Source organism: Mus caroli, unplaced genomic scaffold (genome assembly GCF_978045245.1).
Source record: "Mus caroli unplaced genomic scaffold, Mus_caroli_1 scaffold_3, whole genome shotgun sequence".
Classification (NCBI taxonomy): domain Eukaryota; kingdom Metazoa; phylum Chordata; class Mammalia; order Rodentia; family Muridae; genus Mus; species Mus caroli.
The window spans coordinates 44156531-44177648 of record NW_028227258.1 but is presented as its reverse complement, the minus strand read 5'-3'; the positions used below and the strand labels follow the sequence as shown (position 1 = coordinate 44177648).

At 41.3% G+C, this 21118-nt stretch overlaps 1 non-coding gene across 1 annotated transcript; it reads right to left on the bottom strand.

Annotated features, from left to right (window-relative positions):
- Positions 1-20380: 20380 nt before the first annotated feature.
- Positions 20381-20512, bottom strand: LOC115030747 (small nucleolar RNA SNORA17). Its single transcript, XR_003836342.1, has one exon. It is a non-coding gene; the product is annotated as a small nucleolar RNA SNORA17 (small nucleolar RNA).
- Between the last annotated feature and the right edge of the window lie 606 nt (positions 20513-21118).

Here is a 21118-nt window from a genome sequence, read left to right as displayed (position 1 = left end):
TGGCCAGCACCCATCATCCCTGCACACTTATTTATTCACCCACTGTGTTTACACTGATTGTTCTTCTCTTTGACAACGCTAATGCCCACAATAATTCTATTTCCTCTATGTTTTTTTTCCCCAAATTGTTGTGGGTATTATTCATCTCCCCTTAAGACTTCTATTGTGAACTGTAAGATAAACAAAGTGAATAAAACAAATGAGTTCAGTTTTCCCACTGGGTGTAAGAAAGAACACCCATGCATCCCTCAGAAATGGGAAATAGACGTTCAGAATTCTGGAAGCAAGTCCTGGACTTCAGGCCTCCTTCTCCAATCAATTGTATGGTACTAACAGTTTGTACTTTACAGTTTAGCACTTAGAGCAATTAACTTCTGTCTTGCCTTGTCTTATGCCTTAAATATGTTGATTTTATTCTTTGTCCTTAGTGGAAAGCTCTGGAAGGGCAGAGAGTATACCGATTCTTCTGTAGAGACCCCACTGTCTCACAGTGCTAAGTATTATGAGTCAATAAGCACGTTATTTTTGGTTGATTATAGACTGGGAAAATCCAACACAGGAGACAACAATGCATACCCCCATGTCTAAGACAGAACATTATGATGATATCTTTCAAAAATACCACCACTTAGAAAAAGCCAAGCTTCTACTTTCTTGGGTTCATTGCCCACATATTGTGTTCGTACACACTTTCAGTTTTCATTCCTTTAAATGGCTTGCAGCTTTCTGGGAAAGTTCTCAGGGAATTTCCAGTTTTTCAAAGCAGAACACACAGGAATGCCTTGCTAATGAATAGGAGTCCATGGTAACAGAGTAGACGCACAGAAGATTGGCTCCCTTCTGCAGTTTACAGAGTTCCTGCAATCTCAAAGCAGCCATCTCTCCTCCTCTGCATAGCTTTCTCATTTATAAAACTTCAGACTGTATGTGCTATCTTTCTGATTAAACACATTAGCAAATGTTAATAAGCATCTTGCAGCTTAGAAGTTTTATCACACAGGACTTCAGGCTCCCATGCTACAACACAGAAATTATATGATATATAAAATATGCATTGTAAGAAAACAGTAAAAAAAAAAGTAGGAAACTGACTTTTAAAAAGAGTAACCTCTTAAGTTCTCAATGAAAGGAAAATGTTCAATTGAAGGAAATGGTGCATCATGTAGAGAGCTTGTTTAATATTCATAAACCCCTGAGATTAAGTCCCTGGAACTACATAAAAAGGAGTGGTGATATACACCTGTAATCCCAGCACTTGGGAGGTGAAGGTCATCCTCAGTTATGTAGGCTAGCTTAGGCTGTGTGAGTCCCTTTTAAAAAAAAAAAAAAAGGTGGGTCATGAGGCTGTCAGATTGTAGATTCAAGTCCAGTCAGGGTGACATAGAAAATCTGAGAATCTGAGGTCCCTACTGGCCGAGGTTAGTTGATTCTATGGTTTCTTGTAGTCTCTGATCCCTCTGGCTCCTATAATGCTCCTCCTACCCATGCCCATAGGATTTCCAAAGCTTAGCTAAGTGTTTGGCTATGAGTCTCTGCAAACGTTTCCATCAGTTACTTGGTGAAGCCTCTCTGATGATGGTTATGCTAGGCTTCTGTCTGCAAGTAGAGCAGAATGAAGTGGAAACTTAGGGGTTCTTTGGAGAGCCAGTTGTGTTAGATGGTGTTTTGCTGGGGCAAATATGTGAAAGAGTGTTTTTCTGAAGTAGACACAGGTGAAAGGCTAAGGCAGACGTGTGAAGGAACATTTCACTGAAACAGACACAGGAGAAAGGATGTTTTGTTAAAGCAATCATTTGAAAAGACACGTGATGAGGAATTCTTTGCCAACAACACACATGTATTGGTCCACCTTACATGGTATAGTTGAGCTGCATTTGTCAGGAATCCATAGAGAGAAATGCACCCAAAAACTTCTGGTGGTATATGCTACAGTTTCTTGCAGCTTTTATGGACTTGGGCTGATTGGCAGAGTAATGTCAGCTGAAACAGACTCCCATGCTAGGGCAAGACAGGTGCTGAGGCAAGACCCATGGAGGAAGCAAGACCCATGGAGGATAAGTGATGTTTGGAGTGAGTATAAAATAGAACTCAACTGACAGCGACAGAGGCAGAGCTAGCCTTGCTGGTAGGGTTAGCTGTACAACACTTATTGGTCTAGAGTCTTCACTGATATTCACCTCTCTGGGAAAGGCACAGCTGAGAACTTCTCCTGGTGTCCCTTTGGGTCCCTCCTGCTGACTTGTACTAAGGCTGGGGATTGGCTGTCTCTGCTAGGTAGTGCCACTATTGCTGATTTGTGTCTGCTATCCCAACTCTACCGAACTTGACTGCTGGTATATCTTCGAAGTATTTGTGGGTGGATTGAGCCACTGAAGCTAGCCTGTGAACTAAACTGCCAATTTCCAGACAGTAAAAACAGGAGTTGCTTCAAAGAACCTATCTAAACAGGTCCATTTCCCCCATATCCTTTCTTCCCCACTACCTCTGGTAGGTGGTGTGCTACAATGGAGGTTAAAACATTTGAGAACAATCAGTAAAAGTAGACATTGAAAACATTAACGTTATAGCAGAATATCACTAACAGTGTCAGGGTTGGGCTCATGGCATGGGTCTCAAGATGGAACAGTCATTTGTCAGCCATTCCCTCAATTTCTCTATCTTTACTCCTATACACCTGTAGGCAGGACACATTGTAGGTCAATGGTTTTGTGGCTGCATTGGTGTCCCAATCCCTCCATTGGAAGTCTTGCCTGGTTACAGGAGTTGGCCAGTTCTACCTCCATATCGCACATTGCTAGGAGTCTTAGCTAGGGTCACTCTCGTGAATTCCTGGGAGTTTCCATTGCCCTAGGTGTCTAGCTTGACCAGAGTTGCACCCTATTCCAGTTCTCTCCCAGTATTCTCCCCAAAATAATCCCCCCTGCTCCTATCCCTCCATCCCCATCCCACCCCCACCCCAAATAGGTGCACACAGAGACTGAACTGCCAAACAGGGAGCATGCATGGGACTGACATAGTCCCTCTGCACATATGTGACTCTTGTGTAGCTTGGCCTTCATGTGGGACTCCTAACAGTGGGACCAGGGTCTTTCTCTGACTCTGTTGCTGCCTTTGGGACCCTTTCTCCTTATTGGGTTGTCTCTTCTAGCCTTAATAGGAGAAGATGTGCCTTGTCTTACTGCAACTTGCTATGCCAAGGTTGGTTAATATCCATGGGAGGCCTTCCCTTTCTAAAGAGAAATGGATAAGTAGTTAGGGGATGGGGAGGGGGAGGGGGCACTGGGAGGATAGGAGGGGAGGAAGTTTTGAGCAGGATATAAAGTAATTAATTAATTAATTAATTGAAATAATATAAAAGAATATCTTAGGTTCTTCTGAGCTACACAGAGAGACTTGATTTGAAGAAAAGATATATATAATATGCTACTGATGACATCATAAGATGGTATAGTTATTGTAAGATACTAGTACTTTTAATGCTTGGTCAGATACCTGCATCTCTGAGCTCTTGTTGGATTAAACAAGTATTTTGTAGGGCAGGTTGAGAGTCAGCCGTACCAAAACAAAATATCTGTGTTATCTTCATGCTTCTGTGACTGGAAAAACTCATTGCTTTGAGAAGTTATTTCTGGCTTAGGCACAGTATAATCACACAGTAAGACAAGCAGGGAGGCATTTCATATTACTAAAATGGGCTTGCTTATTACTTCACAGTTTTATCTAAAGACAAGGAAATGGCTACATTAGAAAGACTAGTAAGCCATCCCCCAAGTATCTGACTTTCATGTTCAGTTAGGAACTAAGCCAAGTTTCTAAGCTTCATCTATGAAGAAAGATGAAACTATCTAGAAGAATTAACTCCCATTGATTCAAGTAACAAATATTTGTTGCATTTTTTACCTTGGGGGTCATTGCAATTATCAATTCAGATACATCTGTGAGTGAAAGAGGCAGAAACCCTTATTTGAAGATTCTTCTTAAAGTGTAGGTATACTGACAGCAATTCATAGTGTCATACCATTTTTTCCCGAATTTCAAAACCAAAATATATTCTGTGGACTTTGAAATAATGTAACTACAAAACTTTAAGTAAGTATAACCCTGAAGGTCATAGTTGATTCTGGGAACAGACAGAACAAATGGACCAGAGAGAAAAAAAAAATAGTGTGATGGCTAGATAGCTTTAATTGTCAGTTTGATGCAATCCAGAATCATCTGGGAAGAGAGTCTCAGTAAGGAACTGTCCTGATCAGCTTGGCCTGTAAGTATGAACAGACATAGTGGGCTGTCTTATGCTAACCGATGTGGGAAGACCCAGTGCACCATGGTCAGCACATTTCCTTGGACAAGGAATTCAGAACTGTGAGAGTGAAGAGGCTGCCAAGCAATTTACCTGTGGAGATCATGCAAGCAGCTCTCCTGGTTACCCCCACTGTGATTTCCTCAGTGGTAGTCTGTAAACTGGAATTATAGAGTCTTTCTTCCCTGAGATCCAGACCAGGATACAGATACCCAGAGAACTCTTTTGAAAGTAAACTATGCAAGGAAGTGAGCTTTTTATGTTCTGTCAAAGAATCTTGGCTGCTTTTCTCCCAGGATGGAAGGACAGACATCCCCTGTGTGTGAATTAATCGACAGAAGAACTAGTCTCTCATTGTTGCAGAGACTAAACTAAGACAGTGTTAGATGATAACTTTGACAGAACAGGATAATATTTAGAAAAGCCCTGAATACTAAATACAATTTAGAAGCAAATCTAACTACACAGCAACATTTCCTCAGAAGACAAAAAGGATGGGGTTGGGGTAGGGATGTAGTCTTTTGCATTCTTGTGGAAATTAGATTCTAAGTCCTAACTTATTAAAAATAAAACATGAACTAAAAATATTTTAAAAGGAAACACCATTGAGCCCCAGGTTAATTTGATTTGATTAAAAAAAAAAAGATGTAAGAGAATGTTGGACTAATTGTAAGTGAACTCAAAATCAAATGAAGTCCTTCAAAATTCTAAAATGGAAAAGTATAATATTTGAGGTAAAAATCACATTCAGCATGTTGAAGAGTAAATAGATCACTAGAAAACAAAAGGATTGATGAACTTAAGAACAAGTCAATGAAAACTATCTGGATTAAAACTAAAATCAGTCACTGAGATGGATCTCAGGTAGAGAAGAGGAGAGGGATGACTCCCTCAAAGTTGTCTTCTAGTCTCCACATGCACACTGTGCCATGTGTGTGCCTCCCCGTAAATAAACATGATTACAAATTTTAAGATTAAAAAACAATTAAATAAATCATGAGGAACTGTAGGATAATATTAAGTAGAATATAGAATAATATATAATATAAAATATACTAAGTATAATTAGGTGTAAATAAGTAAATAAAGATGATATAAGATAGACACAATTGAATTATCCAAAAGGAAACTGATAAGGGAGAGACCAAAGGGAATAAAACAATTTTGAGGAGATAGAGGTCTAAAATACCTATTTATCTTGGCTGATAAACATACAGCTATTTTATGAGAAATATGTTTATTTCTATAATAAGATTTCATTATTAAAAGTTAATAACACTTTGCCAGTCTTATATCACTATGACATAACACATAAGAACCATGTAAAGAAAGGAAGGTTTATTTTGTCTCACAGTATTAGAGGGTTTAGTTTGTGGTGGCTTGGCTCCTTTGTTTCTGAGGAGATCTATGGTGAGGCAGAACATCATGGCAGGAGGTCATGGTGAAGGGAAGCACCCCATGGAAGCCAGGAAGGAGAACAGGTTGGGAACAAAATAGGGACAAGATTTATTCCCAAGTTGTCAACATTTCACTCTAGAGTCACCTGAGAATGGAGTCTCCACTGAGGATTGCCCATATCAGATTGGGCTCTGGGGGATTGTCTTAACTGATAATGGATTAGGAGAGCCCAGCCCACTGTGGGTGGCACCATCCTCTGGGTAGGTAGTTCTGGAAGGTACTAAAAAGTCTAGCTAAGCCTAAGCCTACAAATGAGCCAGCCAGCAGTACTTCTCCATGGTTTCTGATTCAAGTTCTTCCATTAGTTCCTCCACTGACTGTCTTTAGTGATAGACTATGACCTGGAAGTATAAGCCAAATTAGCACTTTCTTTCTCTGTGTTGTTCTGTTTCTTGTGTAGAATGCTTTTATTACAGAAAAAGGAAAGCAAGGAATGATGATGGTAAGGAAGGAGGGAAGGGAGGAAGGGAGGGAGGGAGGGAGGGAGGGAGGGAGGGAGGGAGGGAGGAAGGGAAGAAAGAAGGAAGACAGAATAGAGTAAGGTCTCACTTCATACTCCATCAGTTCCCTGTAGCTCATGAAATTATGAAGACAACTATCAATGACTAAATCACAGATGAAGGGAGAGTCTTCATGATCCACTCAAATCACTGCAAATCACTGCACTAGGGGTCAAGTCTTCAGTATACCAGCTTTGGAGGAGTTGTTTCTGTTGCTTGTGCCTAAAGCTCTGCACTCGTTCAAGAAACAAGTGCATGGTGGCATCCAGTGTGCGCTGGAACAGAAGAATCAGCTGGGACATGGAGAGCGTAAAACGACCTGACCTTAACCCCTGGTTAAGAACCAGGAGACCTACACCGCACCAGCTGTGCCTTTGAGATGAAGCTTTTTCTCAGAACAGTTCAAAGTGCATCACCACGTGCAGCTTCCTTGAGTATGTGCCTTTCTAAAAGAAGAGTGCATGACACCATGACTTCTTTGGGCTGTTTACAGTTCTGGGTCTCTTTCATGGCCAGTGAGCCTTTGTGTACGGTTTAGTGATTTTTTTTTCCTATATTACACTATCTGGTGTGTGTGTGTGGGGGGGTATCCATATTAATTAATGCAAATATTCATCTCATACAAAGCCTTAAAAATCTCATGCTACTTATATAGATTTTTAATTCCTTTAATAAGAGATTTTAAACTCTATAGAATGTTTCAGCATGTTGTATTTTTTTGAGACTATTAAAAGGCTGACTGAGGGGCTAGAAAGATGGCTTAGTGATTAAGAGCAGTAGCTGCTCTTCCAGAGGTCTTGAGTTCAACTCTCAGCAACCAACCACATGGTGGCTCACAACCATCTGTAATGGGATCCGATGATGCCCTCTTCTGGTGTGTTTGAAGACAGCAAGAGAGTACTCATACATAAACTAACCAAACAAACAAATAAAAAAAAAAAGTCTGAGGGACTTTGACCTTTAAAGAAAAGCTTTGACCTTTAAAGAAAAGACCGTTGATAAACCTTTAAGTTCATGCATATTTTAGTCTTAATCTTGGCCTTTAGATGAGCTTAACCACTTGAAAATTTTAATGCATTTAGTTAGCAACTGTGTGTTTACAGGATACCTTTCTTACGGATAAGTATATTAAAAAGCACATCTAACACCTAAGCCAGGCCTTACCTTTGGTGAGATTGTAACCCAATAAAGTTAGAAAACTAACAAAACAAACTTCATCCATACTCAGCAGGCTAACCGGCATTGGTTTTATAAGGCTAGAACCTGACAACAAATGTGACCTCCAGAGGAGTGGCTCTACTACCCTTATTGAACCTAGAAAGATTTTAATATGAAGCAGGTTTCCATGGCTGTACTGAACCTACAGATATCAGAGAAATCCTGACGGAAGAGGAAGTCAGAGACACAGAGAAAGAGGAACTGTTAATCCAGGCGGAATGAGTGAAGCAAGCGTTTCCCAGCTACAGTGGGGGCTGCATTACTGGGAAGCTAAAAGCAAGCATTCGAAGTGGTGCCCAATAGACATCTGCTATAAGTAAGGATTAAACTGAAAGAAATGCCCAGTCCCACTGAGGTGGGTAGCAAGGGAAGGTTTGTAGTTCATCCTGAAGAGCCAAGAACTGGCATACATGCCAGTTCATTTCCTACAGTAAGCACAGTCCTTCCTTTACACCACTGAAGCCCCTTACTTGCTGTAGCCCTGATGATTTCAGATGAAAACCTACACTTGATACAGAGGCTGATGCTTTTGTTGCTTTAGAAAGTATGGAAGGAGTTACAGAGACAAAGTTCGGAGCAGACCCTGAAGGAACAACCATCCAGAGACTGCCCCACTTGGGGATCCACCCCATAAACAACCACCAAACCCAGTCACTAGGCAGATGCCAACAAAAACCTGCTGACAGGAGCCTGATATAACTGTCTCCTGCGAGGGTCTGCAAGTGTCTGGCAAATACAGAAGTGGATGCTCACAGTTGTCTATTGGATGGAGCACAAGGTCCCTAATGAAGGAACCAGAGAAATACCCAGGGAGCTGAAGGGGACTGAAGCCCCATAGGAGGAACATCAATATGAACTAACCAGTACCCCCAGAGCTCCTTGGAACTATACCACCAATCAAAGAAAACACATGGTGGAACTTGTGGCTCTAGCTATATATGTAGCAGAGGATGGCCTAGTCAGTCATCAATGGGAGGAGAGGCCTTTGGTCCTGTGAAGGTTCTATGCCCCAGTATAGGGGAATGCCAGGACCAAGAATGGGAGTGGGTGTGTTGGGGAGCAGGGGGAGGGGGGAGGGGATAGGGGATTTTCTGAGGGAAAACTAGGAAAGGGGATAACATTTGAAATGTAAATAAAGAAAACATCCAATAAAAAAAGAAAGCACAGCATATCGAGATGAAGTTTCAATCTCCATGTTCTTTGTGCTACAGTGTGGAATTCCAAGGTCCTAAAACCAACAGTGAGGAAAGACATTAGGAGACTCTAAAAATACAATGCCTTTGGGGGGGAAGATGAGGTAAACAGGTTAACAGTACCTTTCTCATGAATTCAGACTTTAGTACTTTACTTTGAAATACTTCTCTCTTTTCCTCTCTCTCTCTCTTTTTAAAAAAGATTTATTTATTAATTTATTTTGTATACAACATTCTGCTGACATGCATGCCTACAGGCTACAAGTCAGCACCAGATCTCATTACAGATGATTATGATGGACCATTCGGTTGCTGGGAATTGAACTCAGGACCTTTGGAAGAGCAGACAGCACTCTTAACCCCTGAGCCATCTCTCCAGCCCTCTTTTCCTTTCTTAACACATCACTTGCACCAGAAGATGTGTGCAGCTGCTACAGAATGGTGACAAAGTAGAATGAGCCTTAGTATGTATTCACAAGACATGAGCAATGTTTAGCATAACTCTTGCTGGCATCCTATCTGAGTATAAATATTTATGACACAAATGAATGCTTATTTGAAAGAGACATTTTCAGATAACACATGGAAACTGCCATAAATTGGGCCTTTCACTAACCAACTTTGTGTTTTCTGGAAATGAGATATTTGTTCTCTCTGCCCACGAGTTATATGTTGAGATCTCAAACTCAAAAGTGAAGCTTTAGGAAAGAATGGTCTGGGAGGTGACCGGGCCATGAGGGTTGAGCCTTCATAAATGGAATAATGAACCCAGGGAGGGGGCTCCCTTGATGTTTATTCCACTTGAGGACACATCCAGAAGACCAGGGTCTATGAAACACAAAGCAAACCCTCATTACACATGCGTCCAACTGATGGTGAACTCCCTAACTTCTGGAACTGTGACAAAGAACTGTTTCTGGCTTAAGCCACTGAATCTATGGGATTTTATTACTGCATTCCAAATTGACTAAAACAATGTCTTTGCATTAGCGATGCAATATCTCTGGCTAGCATGCTAGTATGTATGCTAAAAATGGTTTGTTTAGGGCCGGGAGTGTATCTCAGTGGGAAAGCACTTGGCTAGAACAACAAAGCCCAGTTCCCAGCATTGCAGGAAGAAAAGAAGAAAAGGTGATTAGGTTAAATGAACTGTTTTTTCAGTCCAAATATTCTACTCTTTAGGCATTCATTTTCAATAAAATTTGTGATCAGTAAACAAACTTAGAAAAAATAAAAATCAAATTATTGTTGTTGGTATTAATGGCTTGGTTTAAAAAGTTTATAAGTGGAACTGTTTGTAATAACACAGGAAGAAAGTAACACCCAAAGGCTTATTATACTAGGGCCTGTTTTTGTTAGATTTTGTCCACTAAAAGCAGCAGAAAATTCCCTTTAGTATTTTCTGAAGGAAATGAGACAATTCATGTCAAGGACAATATCTACTAAGTGAAAGTCTAGCACACAGGTTCTGCTTGAAGAGTGCTTTAAAGAAAGATCAAAAACCCTCCAAAACTTCCTGCAGCATCAAACACTCTCACTTTCCTTGGGAAATCACCATGATTTATCAAATTCACCAAGTTTAAAGATTCATATTTGATGAAAACCAAAAGAGAATTCACCAACAATGTGTTTCAAAATAGATCTTAAAACAAGAGTGGGTGAATTGGAACGGATGTGAGATATTCTGAGTCCACTTCTCTGACTTGATTTCTATCCGTGGTAAGAGTAAATTCACCCCAGTGTCCAGGACATGCAGTTGCATGACACCATGTAAAATCCAAGTCAATCAAACTTTCTGACAGTAATCATCCAAAAGCATACAATACAGATCAGGCATAGTGACAGAAAGGAACTCGTATTAAGTTAAATCAAGTTAACTATTTTTGAGCCAAGGTTCTGCAATGTACCCCTAGCTGACCTGGAACTTGTTACATCGGAACTCACAGAGATCCACCTGCCTCTGCCTCCTGAGTGCTGGGATTGCAGGCTTGTACCACCACACATAGAAGAAAGTACATTTTAGATCAGAGGAATCTACCATATAAGCTGCTGGTGACAACTTTCAATAACAACGACACCATGTATGGAACTTCTACACGGCAAAGGTCCACCTAGCTTCACATACATGCATGAATGGGCAGCTCTGTGTGAAGCTAAGAGAATCCCCTCATATAGTCCAGGTATGTTTAACAGACTCGGGCAAATCTATTCCTATTAAGGTGCTGCAAAGATCCTTCTAGCAAAGAGCTTAGCTTGTGGAAAAGTCAGACATTACACACTCAAACACCAAAGCCTTGGGTATCAGAAGGGAAGAGAGAGTTTAAGGTTGTACAGCCCTGAGTCACTTGGACTTGCTTCCTTGGATCCTGTTTGGGTCAGAGAGAAGCAGGAGTGAGTCCCACTGAAACTTGGTGGTATATAGCTATCAGCAACGTGACTCTGAAAGACCTCTGTGTTCCAATGCTTCGTTCTAATTCATGTTAACACAAATTGGACACACACCTTTTTATCACAAGACAATGCACAGCTTTGGCTTTTTGAGGGAAAAAAAGATGAAAATGGAAAAAGCCAGTCAGTGAATACAGCCCCTTTTTGAGTGCTGCTGGCTTTGTATAGTAGCTAGATATATTCATCAGCACTTTTAGAAATTCTCTATTACTTTAGAAACCTCTCCATGTAAGGATGTAGGTGTATTAGTCAGGAGACTGGGTCATTGTCACAAACATGATGCTTTTACTTAAAACACAATGATCTCAGGTCTCATGACTTTGGCAAACTATGACTAGTCTAGTCATTCTTAGCTAGCATCCCTGTCTCCATCCCCAAGAGCTCGGATGCTAAAAGATGTAAGCTGGCAAGCCTTACTCTTCATTTCACCATCTTCACTTTCACGTATTAAGAATAAGTGACCATTGGCAACAAACTATTCACATCACAAACGTGGCGCTTTTGCTTAATCTCCACAACCATCAGAGTAAACGGATCCAAGGTCACTAAGAACTTGCCAGAAGTCACAACATTTATCAGGTCTGCTGGACTCCAGAGACAGTCAGTGTACTCATCCACGTGTTCGAGAGGCACGTGTTGTGGTCTGAGTCTAAACAGTCACCTTCAGGGGCATCTTCTGAACGCTTGCTTATTCTCCACAAGGTGGCACTGGTTTTGTAGAATCTAGGTTGTTAAGCTGGCTCTCAATGGGTCATTGGAGTGTGGGTCTTTGGGGCTTTAAATGTAGTCCAGCCCCTGACCACCTGCTGTGCCCTCTGCTTCCTGGGCCTCCCCATGTGAGGGGCTTTGTCCCATGCTCTTGCCACGGACTCTATTCTGAGCCCTCTGAACCTGAGAGTGAGAATAAACCACCTTTCTTCTTTTGTCAAGGTTTGTGGTCATAGCAATACAAAATTAGCCAATATATTATCGTCTTTAAAATTACCTTTTTGTGGACTTCCCATTCCTTCCCTAATTATCTCATCCTCCCTCTCACACACACAGCTCAGTGAGTTGACACTGATATTATCCCCCGGGGAGGGCGGGGCTCAGAGAGTTAAGTGACTTCATCAAAGTTACACAGCTTGCAGGAAGTAGGCATACAATTTGAGCTGAAAAGTGCCTTCTACTAGATGGCCATTTGTATCACGTGATCAAGAGCAGTTAGGGTTAGGAATGTACCTCCGCACGATAACATTTGTTCAGCAGGCAACAAATAAACAAGCATAGAAAGGAAACTGCATCCTACAAGCAACTGTACCCAGAAGGGTTAAGACTTGCCCTGCCTTACACAGTCATCAAGCAGCAGAATGGACTTTAATATCAAACCAAGGATAATGCTTTGTTCTATTTCCTTCTTAGGATGGAGATGCTTCATCCATACCTGTCATCAGTGACCTATTATGGCTCACAAGAGTCTTGCTGAATTTGATGAAAACTACGACTTAGTTCTAGTTTCTATTTTTATTTTTCATTTGAGCAAGTCACTGAATATTTATTTCTACTGGATAGACTTTTTGATCTTCAAATAACAAGTAAACAAAAATTTCCCATTAATCATACTAAAGACATTAAACATGTAAGATCAATACTTAACTCTAATGCCTGGGTTATTTTTAAGGCAAAATTCTGTATTAAAAAATACACCTCAACAATGTCATTGACGTAAGCTGAGAAGGAAAGAGGATGGAAGGCTGTCAGGGGGAAAGGAATGTAAAGAAAATAGATACTAAACAATGATTACAAATGGAGGAACTTATGTAAATGGGAATATACATGTCATGAAAAATGATAGGAAAATATTGCAAAAAATTATTATAGCATGGGATCAAACCAGGAAAGAGTCCTGGGGAAGTGGGCACTAAGAAAGCCAACAGAGTTGTTGGAATATCAGCTAAGTTATCTTAAGTCTACAAAGCCCAGTTCATTTTCAAGCAAGGTTTTAAACACGTTAAGTATTGCTTATCTGGCAGTACACTGAGTTTCTCATATTCTCTGTAATATATATGTAATATATGTATATATACATGTAATTTGATAATTTGATGAAATAATATTTACATGGTAGAGTAGAGTAATCATTTTATTTTTCGAGTTATTTTGAAAATAACTGGCATTTTACCACATTCCCTTTTCTTTTTTCTTTTCTTTTCTTTTCTTTTCTTTTCTTTTCTTTTCTTTTCTTTTCTTTTCTTTTCTTTTCTTTTCTTCCCTTCCCTTCCCTTCCCTTCCCTTCCCTTCCCTTCCCTTCCCTTCCCTTCCCTTCCCTTCCCTTCCCTTCCCTTCCCTTCCCTTCCCTTCCCTTCCCTTCCCTTCCCTTCCCTTCCCTTCCCTTCCCTTCCCTTCCCTTCCCTTCCCTTCCCTTTCTTTTCTTTTCTTTTCTTTTCTTTTTGTTGTTGTTGCCTTTGAGACAGGGTTTCTCTGTGTAGCCCTGGCCGTCCTGGAACTCACTCTGTAGACCAGGCTGGCCTCGAACTCAGAAATCCACCTTCCTCTGCCTCCCAAGCGCTGGGATTAAAGGCGTGCACCACCACTCCCGGCTTTTTTTTTTTAAATAACCCTATTAAAAAATGATTAGAGAAGCCATCAACATAAGTACCAAGACACAAGACTGATCTCCAGGGCCCACATTTAAAAGAGAGAGAGAGGAAAAAAGAAAAAAAGACTTAGATGTAATGGCCAAAGCTGCTAATCTCAGCCTTTGAAAAGTAGAGTGGGTTGAATCTCGGAGGTTTTTAAGTCAAGACTAGGCTCTTTGTCAAGTTCCAGGCCAGAGAAAGACCCCATATCAAAGAAAAAAATGGATACACACATGAGAAATGACACCTGAGGTTGCCTTCTGACTAACTCACACATGCACACAGAGAGAGGAGAGGGAGAGGTAGAGAGAAGTGGGGGGAGGGAGAGAGAGAGGGGGAGAAAGACAGGGCGGGGGAGAGGGGAAGAGAGAGGGGGGAGAGAGAGGGGAGAGAGTGAAGAGGAGGGAGGGAGAGTGGAGAGGAGGGAGGGAGAGTGGAGAGAAGGGAGGGAAAGGGAGAGGGAGAGGGAGAGGGAGAGGGAGAGGGAGAGGGAGAGGGAGAGGGAGAGGGAGAGGGAGAGGGAGAGGGAGAGGGAGAGGGAGAGGGAGAGGGAGAGGGAGAGGGAGAGGGAGAGGGAGAATCTATTTAAATCCTATGGATACACACATTCACACATGCAAGCAGGCAGACACACAGGAGAAGGGTATTTAAATCCTTACACGCACCTAGAGAATTGCCAACAAATAGCCACTCAACTGCTGGCAAAGGCTAACTTTTTTTCAAGACAGGGTTTCTCTGTATAGCCCTGGCTGTCCTGGAACTCACTTTGTAGACCAGGCTGGCCTTGAACTCAGAAATCCACCTGCCTCTGCCTCCCAAGTGCTGCAATTAAAGGAGTGAGCAACCACCGCCCAACTGGCAAAGACTAACTTAATAGGTTCGAATATAAAACTACGCTGTAAAAACTCTTCCAGGTAGTCTGAAGCCCAATTCTATATAACCTCTATAGCCTTTGGCCATCAGTCATGGAAGAGCTTGGATGAGTAGACATCTCTTTGAACAGTTAACCAGCTCATATAAACAAAGCCTCAAAGCCATAACTCTTAGGAAAAGACTCTGCCTTGTTACACCCGTGCTAGTTATAACACGTTTTATGTTTTTTACTTAGTTCATTTAGTTATTAGCATCTTCTTACCAAACACATAACCCAAGTGACAATGAATCATATTTCTAATGGGAGATCATAATAACTTAGTGTTGAGCCTTTTATATTAATGAACATGATAAAAAGCCCTTTCCCACACCTTAGAGTTAAATTAAAGGCTTTGTCTTTAGCAACTCGTTCTGCTCATCTTTTTTGTACTCAATTCCTGTGCGTGGTGGGGTGGTGCTCAGCATGTCTGCTGTCTTTGTTCTTATATTCATCTATTCCTTTGTATTGCAGTAATTAGTTTTAAGATGAAAGCTAGTGCTGACTACAAGAACAGCGAGCTATTCATGCTGCTGGCTAATGTACCATTTAGAAGACCAGGCAGTTAGACAGAGGAGCTTTTTTTTTTTTTTAATGTCCTTTCACTGGTTTATTATGACAATTAGAGGAATAAAGTTCAGAATTTACCTCTTTGCATATATGAGCTCAGAGATGAGAAGAGAGAGAGCAATATTCAGATGAATGGCAGTGGGCTTGCAGACGGCAATCTGCATGCTCATGTCCTGGAAGAACAGGAGTCCAGCATTCAAACCACGTCGACAAAGAGAGGCAGTCTACATATTTCCATACAACTACTAAAATTGCTGGCTGGTGTGTGCACATTTTTCAGGGGAGAGGGCACATGGGGAGACATCTACAAATTTATTTAGAGAAATGTTACCTCCTCTGTGACCACAATGGGCATTTTTCCCCTTTTACTGACAGTAGATTTTTTTAATTAAAATTTTTTATTAGATATTTTCTTCATTTACATTTCAAATGCTATCCCCAAAGCCTGATCCCCAACCCACCCACTCCTGCTTCCTGGCCCTGGCATTCCCCTGTACTGGGGCATATTATCTTCATAAGACCAAGGGCCTCTCTTCCCATTGATGGCCAACTAGGCCATCCTCTGATACATATGCAACTAGAGACACAGCTCTGGAGTGGGGGGTACTGGTTAGTTCATATTGTTGTTCCTCCTATGGGCTGTAAACCCCTTCAGCTCCTTGGGTACTTTCTCTAGCTCCTTCTTTGGGGCCCTGTGTTCCATCCAATAGATGACTGTGAGCATTCACTTCTGTATTTGCCAGGCATTGGCATAGCCTCACAAGAAAGAGCTATATCAGGGTCCTGTCAGCAAAATTTTTCTGGCATATGCAATAGTGTCTGGGTTTGGTGGTTGTATATGGGTTGGATCCCCGGGTGGGGCAGTCTCTGGATGGCCCATCCTTCCATCTCAGCTCCGAACTTTGTCTCTGTAACACCTTCTTGTGTATTTAGATCACTGGGATCCATCCATATTCTATTAAAGCAAGTTTTTTTTTTTATTCTTCTCTCATACAATACATCCTGACCCCTGCCTCCTTTCCCCTCCCAACCCCCACAACCTCTTCTCTCCCCCAGATCTACTGCTCTTTTCTTTCCATTCAGAAAAGATCAGGCCTCTAAGAAATATCAACTGAACTCAGCATAATAGGGTTCAATAAGACTAGTTATATACACTCATATTAAGGCTGGATAAAGCAACTCAGCAGGAGGAAATAGGTCACATGAGCAGCCTTAAGAATCAGAGACACTCCCACTTCCACTGTTAGGATTCAGGCAAGAAATACAAGCTATAGAGCAACTGCCTGTGGGCAGAGGGCCTGGTGCAGACAAATGCAAGGCTCTGTGGTTGCTGCTCCAGTCTCTGTCGGCTCCTAAAAATGAACCCTGCTTAGTTGATTCTGTGGGTAATGTTCTCCTGCTATCCTGGACCCCTTTGGCTCATACAATCCTTCCACTCTATCTTCTGTACAGTCCCCCAAGCTCTGACTAATGTTCGGCTTTGGGTCTCTGTATCTGCTCCAACCAGCCAGTGGATGACAATTGCGCTAGGCACTGATTCTATGATTATCGTAGAGTATCATTCTGACTTTTTTTTTTTCTTTGTAAATCATGTTTAGTTCTTCCCTAGGTCTTTGGGCCATCCAGCTTCTAGATGGATGTTGGCTACCTAGGCAGTGTCTGGCATGTGCTTCCTCTTGTGTTGGCCTCAATTAGACCAGTCATTGGTTGGCCACTCCTGCAAGCTCTGACCCACCATTCCCCCAATGCATCTTGCAGGCAGGCTAGGTTATAGGTCATAGACTTCGTGACTGGGTTCGTGTCCTAGTCCTAGCACTGGGCCCCTTGCCTGGTTAAGGAAAGATACTGATTCAGGCTCTGTACCCTCCATTAGGAGTCCTTACTAGGGTCACCCTCATAGGTTTCAGGAAGTCTCCACTATCCTAGTGTTCTATATTGCCCCCTAAATATCCAACCACTTCACTCCTCTCTTACCTCTGACCCCTTCCTCCCCAATCTAATCCCTCCTGTTCCCATATCCACATGCCACAGTCCACCAACAAAATCTATTCTATTTTTCCTTCCCAGGAAGATCCGTGTCTCCCAGCCAGACCACTCCTCTTTATTTAACTTCCCATGATCTGCGGGTTTTCCTTTATCAAGTAAGTATCCACTTATAAATGAGTACATATCATGTTTGTCTTTCTGGGTCTGAGTTGCTTCTCAGGATGACTTTTTTCTAGTCCTATCCACTTACTTGCAAATTTAATGATTTTTTTTCTAACAACTGGTTAATACTTCATTGTAAATGTAACACTTATTTTTTTTTAATCCATTCTTCAGTTGAGGATCATCTCAAGTTTTCAGTTTCAGGCTATTATGAATAAAACCACTGGACTGGCTAATTTTGTGTCAACTTGACACACGCTGGAGTTATCACAGAGAAAGGAGCTTCAGTTGAGGAAATGCCCCCACAAGATCCAGATGTAAGGCATTTTCTCAATTAGTGATCAAGGGGGAAAGGCCCCTGGTGGGTGGGACCATCTCAGGGCTGGTAGTCTCGGTTCTATAAGAAAGCAGGCTGAGCAAGCCAGGGGAAACAAGCCAGTAAAGAACATCCCTCCATGGCCTCTGCATCAGCTCCTGCTTCCTGACCTGCTTGAGTTCCAGTCCTGACTTCCTTTGGTGATGAACAGCAGTATGGAAGTGTAAGCCAAATAAACCCTTTCCTCCCCAACTTGCTTCTTGGTCATGATGTTTGTGCAGGAATAGAAGCCCTAACTAAGACAACCACTAAGAGCATAGTTGGACAAGTGTCCTTATGGTAGAACAGGGCACCTTGAGGTAGACTGACTCCCAATCTTCTGAGGAATAACCATATTGCTTCCCATAGTGGCTGGGTAAGTTTGCACTCCCAGGAGCAATGGAGAAACTCAGTCTTAAAACTGCCAATAAAAAACTGACATGGTTGCATGGTATTAAAAGGCAAGTCTACTAAATTGTTAAGAAAGATGAATTGCTAACTACAATAGCTTCTTATAGACAATAGAAGAGTAGAAATACTTCCCAATTCACTATATATGAAGACTCTTGAATACACACACACACACACACACACACACACACACACACTACTTTACAGGATTTGAGGCCGTGATTGAGTAGCGTTCATCCTGGAAAAGCAAAGTCATATTCCTATTAAAACACATGAGTCATCACATTAACATATAAAACCAAAAAACTTGTAATCTCAATAGATAAGTGAAATGCATACAATATATAGGATTTGTACTGAACTACAAATAAAAGAAAACTTTCTTAACTCAAAAGCTAATTACTAAAATGTTCATTTACTAAAATACTGGGAAAGACTGAAGTAGGACATGTCCCCTCTAAGTTCAGGCACAAGGCAAGGATATGTTCCCATACCACCCTCACCTATACAATAAGAAAAGACAAGCAAAGAAAATATCTGGAAGTGGAGGGGGTGGAATCAAATAACATAATCACTCACCTACTTACCTAGAAAATACTAAGGAATTTGAAAAAACAAAAAACAAAACAAAAAATTCCCCACTGCCAACCAAAAAAGTAAAAGAAAACCAACTACAAACCTACTAGAAATTATAAATGAATTCAATAAGATTATAGGTTAACAGGTCAATATACATACAACTATTGTATATCTATATTTGATCAAAAAGCTCTTGGAAGAGCCGGGCATGATGGCGCACGCCTTTAATCCCAGTACTCGGGAGGCAGAGGCAGGTGGATTTCTGAGTTCGAGGCCAGCCTGGTCTATGGAGTGAGTTTCAGGACAGCCAGGGCTATACAGAGAAACCCTGTCTCAAAAAACCAAACCAAAACAAAAAAAAAAAAAACCTCTTGGAAATTGCTGCTAACCTTATCACAACAGAAGACAAAGTTAAGTGGAACACTGCATTAACATCATTTGAAAATACCCTCCTTCTTTCTACACAGGCTTCTTCAGGGTAATCAGAGGTGAATGTGATCTAAATACATTATACAGATATGTGTGAAGCTGTTCTAAGTAAATCTGTTATTGTGTGCAATTGATATACACTAATAAAACAGTTTTCAAATGGAAAAAAATGGTACTTCATTTTTTATCAGTTCACTTTTGCTTCTCATGTGAAACACAATTTCATTTAATCCTCAGCCTGTTCTAAATATGCCCATCTCAAGGACACAAGTGAAATCTTAGCCACCAATCTCAAAGATACCTCTGCTCTGTGACGTCTTCTCAGGGTTCATCCTCTAGAGACTTTCTTGCTTTTGTGTCTATGACAACATTATCTGTTAGTTCTCCCATGAGCTCTCTGTTCACACAACTTAAATACTTCCCTTAAAAACTCTGTTATCGAAGTCTCTAAAGCATTGGTCTTCCTATGCTTGAACCTCATTTCTTGCAGCTCCATAACCCTTGAAATTCTAAAGAAATGAAGGGTACGTTTTCATAAAAGTTCTAAAAAAGTAAGAGCTGGGAAACTTTGAACTATCCTTAATGGTTTATCTAGTGAGTTAATTTATTAAAAAGATACAATTCATGAATACTATTATGTCTTCATCCAAATATAATACACATCTCCAGCGTAGTTTTAAATACGATACTAAAATCAAGATCAGTTTCCTTATTTTGTTATCTATAAACTATTTCACATATCTACCATTCGTCTGCAAGACTGATTTTGTGCAGTCAGTAATAAGAAACTGTAAGGTTTTAAACAAAACAAAACAACAACAACAACAGTAATAAATCTTACTATACAACCATGCGATATTTTTTGCACGCAGGGCTCGCTCTCCAGCGTACTGAAGCTGGTATGGGGCAGGGCCAGCTCTCCTGCTCTTATGACCCCAGGGTCAAGTCTCCTGCCTGCTGCAGGGAATGAGGGGCTGGGGGTGTAGGATATCTATCTCTCCCTTGTCCATGTCGCCACATGGGAGATGAGAGTAGTGGTTGGACCAGCTCTCCCATATCCTCATGCTCGCTCAGTGACAACACCCACTATGTGCAGGCCTGCTCTCTGGAGTACTGCCGCTGGATAGGGTGGGTCAGCTCTCCTGCTCTCTTGCCCAAGGGAGGGTTCTTTAGCTCTGACTTGATCCCTATCCTGGGAGCCCAGTTGCACTAGTTGTCATGTCAGACTCACTTTTTATCAGGGAATGTTAAGCTACTAATTATTCAGATGTTCATAGGTTCGAACTCTGAGAGTAGATGTAGCCTCTCTCCTCTCTGCCACCTACTGATGCACATGTGACTCAGCAGCCACACCTGCAATAGCCCTTGGGTCAGGTATGGATTATTTGGAAAACTTAATATATATGTATGTATATATATAATATAAAATTTATTTTAGAATCTGTGTTATCACCATTGAGAATAGTCTAGTTACCTAACAAAGGTCTAGAAAATCGCCATCTTTATTGTCAGTGGTAGAAGAGTAGAAGAGGGGTGTACTGGCTAGTTTTGTGTCACCTTGACACAAGCTGGAGTTATCACAGAGAAAGGAGCTTCAGTTGAGGAAATGCCCCCACAAGATCCAGATGTAAGATATTTTCTCAATTAGTGATCAAGGGGGGATCCCCTTGTGGGTGGTGCCATCTTTGGGCTGGTAGTCTTGGTTCTATAAGAGAGCAGGCCAGGGGAAGCAAGCCAGTAAAGAACATCCCTCCATGGCTTCTGCATCAGCTCCTGCTTCCTGACCTGCTTGAGTTCCAGTTCTGACATCCTTTGGTGATAAACAGCAGTATGGAAGTGTAAGCCAAATAAACCCTTTCCTCCCCAACTTGCTTCTTGGTCATGATGTTTGTACAGGAATAGAAACCCTGACTAAGACAAGGGGAAATCATTAGTGTCTAAGTAACATGAAAGGAACATTAAATCTTACAAATGAGGGAAG